The 7,466-nt window shown below is 36.1% G+C and overlaps 1 protein-coding gene across 1 annotated transcript in view; it reads left to right on the top strand.

Moving 5' to 3' along the window:
* The first annotated feature begins 5,991 nt into the window (after nt 1–5,991).
* LOC126738515 (potassium channel subfamily K member 18-like) overlaps nt 5,992–7,466 on the top strand; it is a 227,429-nt gene continuing 225,954 nt past the window's right edge. Inside the window, exon 1 of the mRNA XM_050443884.1 lies at nt 5,992–6,017. The gene's annotated coding sequence lies outside the window, so the exon portion shown is untranslated. The remainder of the gene's footprint in view (nt 6,018–7,466) is intronic.

Here is a 7,466-nt window from a genome sequence, read left to right as displayed (position 1 = left end):
ATATATATCTTCCATTTTGTCCAATTTAAAGTCCTTCACACTTTAAACAGGGAATTTTAATTACTACCCCACTTATTTGTTATTTAGGGGTAGGTGTTTTTTGTGAAGTGTACAATTGTTTGAGCGTATTTTTACATTTAAAAGCTATAGTGAAAAATAAATGATTTAGTGTATTAAGGCATAAGGAATTTTAAAAAACTTCTTTGTGTTGTTAGTAGCTTTTACCGTTTGGCAATCTTGTGTTGGTGGTTTGTATTTTAAAATATTGTTAACCAATTTTGCCAGATGTCCGTTTTTAGAAAGTAATGTTTTTATGTACTTAATATTTTTTGTGTAAAAATCTGGATGTGACAATTCTAGGCTCCTTAATTTATGTTTTTTATTATATTTATTTATTGTTTAAACGGATGCCTAAAATGGAAGTTAATAAAATGTTCGGAAGAGATGGATTTGTGATACCAGTCCAGCTTAACTGTTCTATTTATTTTTGGAAAGAGTTGACATTTTAAAGAACAGTTTGAACTTTAATAGTTGAGACACAAGTAACGATATCGTCTACATAACTTTTGAAAACTGGAACTTTAAAAGGCAGTTGTGACAAGCATTTATTCTCCAGTTCCGACATTATTATATAGGCACAAACTGGACTCTTAACCCAAAAATCTATTTATAGAATTTACGACCAAAATTTAAAAAAAAAAATATTTTCTCAAAGGTGAAATTTAATAACTAAGGAAACTGATCTATTATGAGATTGCAATATGCTTGTATTTATGACCAACGCCTTTTTATAAGTTGTACAGTTAGGCCTGTTGGAATACTAGTAAATAAGGATACAAAAACTGGCGAAATCAGGATATGCTTTGGGGCTATAATACAATTCTGAAGTGTTGAAACTAGTTTAAAATAATTTTTGGTATACTGTTGATTTTTCTCAAAAGCATACTGTAATAAATTAGCAAGAAGTTTAGAAAGGCTATATGTATGGCAAAAAGGTCTACAAAACTAACTAAAGGCCTAAGTGGATGGTATTCTTTGTGTATTTTAGAAAGCTTAAAACCTGAGTTTTATTTAACTTCACAACCAATCAACTTAGCAAAAAGCATAAATAATTTTTGGGTCACAAAAAAAAACAATAAACCTTTTTTAATTTCTTAACAATTTCTAAATAATATGACATTAAATAAACGTTACCGCCTCAAGCTCCAAGGCTCGATCCAGCCCTAAATTTTAATTAAAACCTGTTTCTTAACAAAAAAAAAGACAAGCCCCAAAACGCCTTTTCATTTTCTTTTCGGTCCGCAACGATTCACCGGCTCCTGTGTTCTGACTTTTTGTCGGGAACTGAGGGCCACGTCTCCCCAATTACTTAATGGATTTGATTAATCACTCGCTACTCAGAAAACCAGTTTTAAGCTACGCAGTCTTGGGAAAGTCAGTTTTGTTGCTTTTAAAAACTATTATCATTCATAAGCTATATCCATGGTTATATAAAGGGGGTCAAGTGATTAGACAAGACTTATTTTAAAGGTCTTTTTATTCTAGTTACAACTGCCTAGTAAGTTTGAATTTGCTAACTTGAGTTATCGCAGTATGACAGCTTGTGAAAGATTTTGAAACAATACCATTGCTTGATACTTTTAGCGCTAGTTTTTAGAGTTTCTTGATTTACAAGATAAAAACGCTCGCGCCTGTCGATTTTTGATTTTAGAAATACGATTTTTTGTTTCAATTTTTAACCTCACAAATATAGTCACTTAGGGGAGGTGACATTATGGTTTAGTTGGCGAAGTTATGGTCTATGTATTTAGGGAAAAGTGGTTTATTAAGATTCTATATGATAAGCCAAGAACGTTTCCGAAAGGTGAAGTTTTCACATTGACATCTTTGGTAGATTTCGAAACGCTATATATTTTGTCTGTTGTAAAATATATTCTTTAGGGAAAAACTAATTATAAAACAATAAACCATAATTACCCAACTAGATCAAGTAGTTATGTAAACTTCAATACTCAAAGACCAAATAACTTCTCATATTTATTACGTATTTACTTATTATACGTATTTATTGATTATACAGGCATTAAAATCTAAAACTTTCTCCCACTTGAAATTAATGACATAGAGAACTTTAACATCTTTAGGAAGAAAGTTGGGGAACATATATTAAAAAATATAGTGGCATTCAAAAACGTGCGAGATTAGAATGCAGATTCATAGTGTCCTTTGAAAATGAATTAACTAGTGTTTGTGTTTAAAAAAAATCCACTAGAACCGATAAAAAAAACAAAGTTTTATAGTGAATTGTCAAAACAATAGGGCTGCCAAAGCAGTTGTGCATAACGGGTCTCCTGATGGACCCGTTATGCCCCACCGGGGGTTACCAGAGCCCAACGGCCTTAGAGAAACCGATAAGGCTCTCTGGTCTGAAAGAATTAAAGTCGCTCGGTACACTGAACCTGTTACCCAAGTATTTGAACCTGGCGCGCCTAAGTGCTGGGCACTCCCCGACTACATGGTCAACGGTTTCATCCTCCTCACAGCACCAAGTTGTCCGCAATACCGATAGTATGGAGATGGCTTTTTAAGTGCCAGTGACCGGTTAAAAGACCTGTCACTAGCCGAATTTCGCGTCTTTTTAGGCGTAGTAGATTTTTGGTGAGACAGGCAGAGGGCCCACCTATGCGGGCTTTGGCCTGTCTCATACCAGGGGACTCAGTCCATCTTCGGCGGTTCCACTTGTCCAGCAGACCCTTCATTGATGTGATCGCAACGCATTTGGCGATACCAACTATGGGTTCCGGCTCCATCGGCACATTCGCGGATCCCAGTCTGGCAAGAAAGGCTGCTTCCTCATTACCCGCATCGCTTGCGTGGCCAGGTATCCAGACGAGCTGGACCCTGCATCCAACCTGTACCAGTTTTTTCAGGACTTTTACGCACTCTAGTACAAGCTTAAAGCTTACGTTTGCGGCCGTGATAGCCTTAATGGTAGCATATTGATACAACTGTATTGCGGTGTCCGCAGCTTAGGATTTTCTGTCCGCATTTTATTACAGCGAATACTTCGGCCTGGAAGACAGTAGCATGCTTCCCCAGCGAGTATGCCCTACTGGTATGTGGGATCCCACCACAAAGCCCTGATCCAGCTCTAATATTCATTCTGGAGCCATCTGTGTACCAGATGGTCCCCCTTTTTAGCAATGCAGGTCTGTTGAAATGCTGCCACTCCTCTTTGCCTGCAATGTGCTTCACGAATACCTTGCAGTCCACAGTCACTGGAGCCATGCAGTCACTGCCCATCAGAAGGAGAGGACATTCCTGTATACCCTGTACGCAGTTCTCATTGCCTCGAATTGCACAACGAGGTCCAGAGGCGGAAGGCTCAGCAGAGTCTCGAGCGCTCTAGTTGGCGCCGTTCGCATGGAACCCGTTATGCTGAGACATGCAAGACATTGGACTCTGTCCATTTGAGCAGGAATTTTCGCTTTCTCCGTACATGGCCACTAAACGATAGCCCCGTATGTGAGAAGAGGTCTCACAATGCGCGAGTAGATCCAGTGGAGGATCTTAGGAGACAGATCCCAGGTATTGCCGAAAACCCGCCTGCAGGCCCATAGCGCGCAGGTGTCCTTCTCCATTCTGGTGTCTGCATGATCATGCCAGGAGAGTTTGGGATCTAACTTAATTCCCAGAAATCGAACTGCCCTGGAGTAATGCAGCTGCACGCCACCTAGAGATATAACACGGAGCCAAAGTTACGTCTCCTCGTGAATACTAGGAGCTCTGCTTTTTTGGGGTTAATCCTGAGATCCTCCGAGAAGCACCATATGTCCACCATACGCAGGGCTCTCATCATAGGGCCCCGCATTGAGACGGCGTCTTTCCCTAGGCAAAGGATTACCAGATCATCAGCGTAGGCCTGTGTGTATAGGCCAGCATTGTTTAAAAGATTTATCAGGCTGTCGACCACAAGGTAGGGGACAATACTCCTCCCTACGGGCAGCCCCTAGACGCTAACGCTTCGACAATCTCGTTGTTGAGCTGGGCAGATACATGACGTTTCGAGAGCATTGCCTCTATCCAGCTTATCAAATAGGGTTCTGAGCCGCGGCTCTCGAGTGCTTGGCAAATTAATGCAAAAGGGGTGTTGTGGAACGTCCCTTCAATGTCTAGAAACGCACTCAGACAGGCCTAGTCACTACCCAGAGCACCCTCCACCTTCCTAACGAGGTGGTGTAGGGCCAGGTCCGTTATATTCAAGTTTTATATTATTTTTCACACTTTATTTTTGATAATTACTAACATCTGTTAGTTGTGTATGTGTGACTTGGTAATATATTTTTTACGCTTAAGCTTTTTCTGTGTTTTTTACTGTTTTATCCTAAAAGTTTGTAACTTTAATTAAAAATTGCGCTCGTACAAAAAACATTGCGAGTTTCAAAATACCATTATATTGTTTGTTGCACAGCTGCTCTGTAGAGCTTATGTGCCTTATTTTTATTTTAGAAGCCTAATTGTATATTTAAAGATTTTTAATTATGAGCTCTTGTATTGTATTTTTGAATTGAATTAGTGAATCTGATTCGGATTTCTCTCTAATCTAGATTAGTTAGTTAGATTAGTTATTAGATCAAAAGAGAATTAGGGATTGACTCAGATCACAAACTATAATTTGACTGACACATCACGATAAAAATTTCAAAAGTGAAGTTTAAGCTGAAAACAATAATACTAAGAAATTACTGTCGAAGATGAATCTTAGAACAGATTCTACCTCGAATGCGAAGGGCCTTTATTACTTTTTATGTCTTTCTTTAATAGACACTGCCGCATTTCAAATGTGTCGAATTAGAGTCTCCCGAGTGTCGACTTTCACTTTGTAAGCCTCATTTTTAAACCAGCCTTAGAAACAATAGTCCAGTGGTGTGAGGTCTGTAGATTTTAAAGGCCAACTAATAGGACCACCGCGACCAATCGATAGTCCTAGAAACTCTTCGTTTAAAATATTGGTTTACCTGATAAGCGAAATTTACGGGAACTCCATCAAGCTGATAATACATTTGCATTCTGATGTTTAGAGACACCTTTCCTAATAATCCTTTTAATTTTAATCCTTCAAACTCGAAATTAAACGGGTCAAACATACTGACACTAAGCAAGAAAAGGATCAAATAATCGGCACCTATGGCAAACATTTTAATTATGAAGAGCGTGAGTGTATGAAAATAATTTTTACGTGTAAAATACTCACCTGGAGTTTGATGCGTTTCTCCCGACTCACTCTGTATTTATTCACTTTAACTGTTTACGTTTTAATTGAGTATAGATTTAATACTCTTATAAAAATGGCAACCGTATACTTTTAGATTATGCTTAAAGTGACAATGTTTTGTAACAAACCCCCATGAAATTATTCATCAAAAAAATATATATATATCCATGCTATTTTCATGTAGCTCAACGCTACCTCTGAAATAATTTTAAACAAATATCCCAAGGTAAGTTTGATATACTAAAGCCTTAACGAATTTAAATTTAAACCAAAATAGTCTTTTTTAAAAAGCTTTCACATTATTCGTTTCGTCTTACGATTTTTCAAATAAGCTACAGCGCCTAATAAACGCGTTTCTTTGAGGAGGGGATTACCAGTTAAATCCAAATCCCTCGGGGCGGCGACGATAGCAATTTAATTTCTTGAGAAAAAAGCACGGGGACACGGAAAAAAGAGAAATCTATCAAAAAAGATCATGTTTCATCGCTGCTGCCGCTGTTTGTGAGAAAAATCGGGTTTTTAAAGTTTTAATAAGAAGTTGTGTCGATGTGGAACTCTCAAAGTCTTTTCGTTACAGTAATTTATGAGCTAAATGGGTTTTCTTTGGCTTTAGTTTTTGAAAACTTCATTTGGGTTTTCTTATCTGTAGTAACAACGTCTTTTAACAGTAGATAGTTTTTTTAAAGCAGAAATACTAAATTAATTTTTTTCTTTTCAGATTAGGAGCTAGAAACGAGTTAAGGTAAGAGAAGACCTGGAAGACAAGAAACTCTAAAATGTCGTAATTTAATATTAAAAAACTAACATTTGTATATGAAAATGTGATAAAACCTAGTAGATAGCTTTTATCAGTTATTAATTTTATGAGTTATCATTTCATGTTCTTTTAACCGTAAAGCAAACATTATTGATCATTAACTTAAATTTAAAACTTTCTTAAAACCCTATTAATGTCGTGAAAAATCGTGATTTTAGCATTAAAAAAACTTAAATCTTGATATATTCGTTATATCTAATTCAATCTCTCTCGTAAGTTTATTTTTTATTGAATTTAAAAATAATAGAAAAACCTATTTAAAAAATATGAAAACCTAACTCAAATCAACTTTTCGACAGTTAACTGTAGTACCGTCATCAAGGTAAGTTATATAAAACAAAACTTTCTAGTATGTCCTTGATTCTTCCTAAAACCCTCAATAAAAGACTTTTTTTTGGACACTTATTTGACTTTGCTAAAATTATATTTCCGTTGTGTTAACTTTTCGAAACATTTTATCAGAGTAAAGAAAGCCTCAATTTAACAACAAATTCTTCAATTGCCCGTTGGTTTTCCGCCACGGTTTTCCGTAGGAGTAATAAACTCCTCAAAAGAAAAACATTGTACGTGGAAAAAATTTAAACATTAAAAATATCTTTAAGATTTAAAGATTGAAGTTCTTACAAGAAATATTGATCTGTTATATAGGTAATACTGTAGATAGCTTGAAGACTAATGAAAGTTAGTGCGGACTTTAAAAGGAGGTAGCTCATTACAACTAACTAGGTTTGATAGGATAATGATTGAAAGGATAATTGTTAAGTAGCGCTCGAGATTTCGAATTTTGAAGTTCACAAGTTTCACTCCTAAAAAATCGTCACAAAATAATATTGTTAAAACTCAAAATTCATATAAAAAACCCATAATTTTTGTCAATTGAAATCAATATTTGGCATTATACCAGCTTTTCTCTTGTCAGATTATACTTTTGTTTTTGTCAAATCAAAAAAATTCCAAAGATACTGATTTAAATATTTTAAATAGTCCTCTTTTAATTTTCTTGACAAAAAAATATGTATAACTAAGTATGTAACTTTTTATCAGTTAATAGTGTATCACGTTTTTTTTTAACCTTCCGGTACTAACGTGCGGACTGCGAGTCCGCATGGCCGAAAATTGGCCGGTATTTTCCGAAGAATTCCGAGTAGGCGGCTGTACCGCTCAGTAGCTGTTGCGATTAGGGGCTCCAATTTAGTGTTAAGTGGTAAACAGAGTAGGGTGCTTCGTGTTGGAGTTAGGCTCTTATGCGGACTCTCACTCCGCACGTTAGTGTTTATGCTAATTTTTTAAGATAACAATTTTTAATTAATTTCTGCTTTTTGCAAATTAATAAACCTAAATATTCGATTACAGTGGTTAATATGAATTACGAAA

The sequence above is a fragment of the Anthonomus grandis genome, chromosome 7 (assembly GCF_022605725.1).
Source record: "Anthonomus grandis grandis chromosome 7, icAntGran1.3, whole genome shotgun sequence".
NCBI classification, from domain to species: Eukaryota; Metazoa; Arthropoda; class Insecta; order Coleoptera; family Curculionidae; genus Anthonomus; species Anthonomus grandis.
The sequence above is the reverse complement of the archived record's forward strand: the minus strand, read 5'-3'. Positions and strand labels throughout refer to the sequence as shown.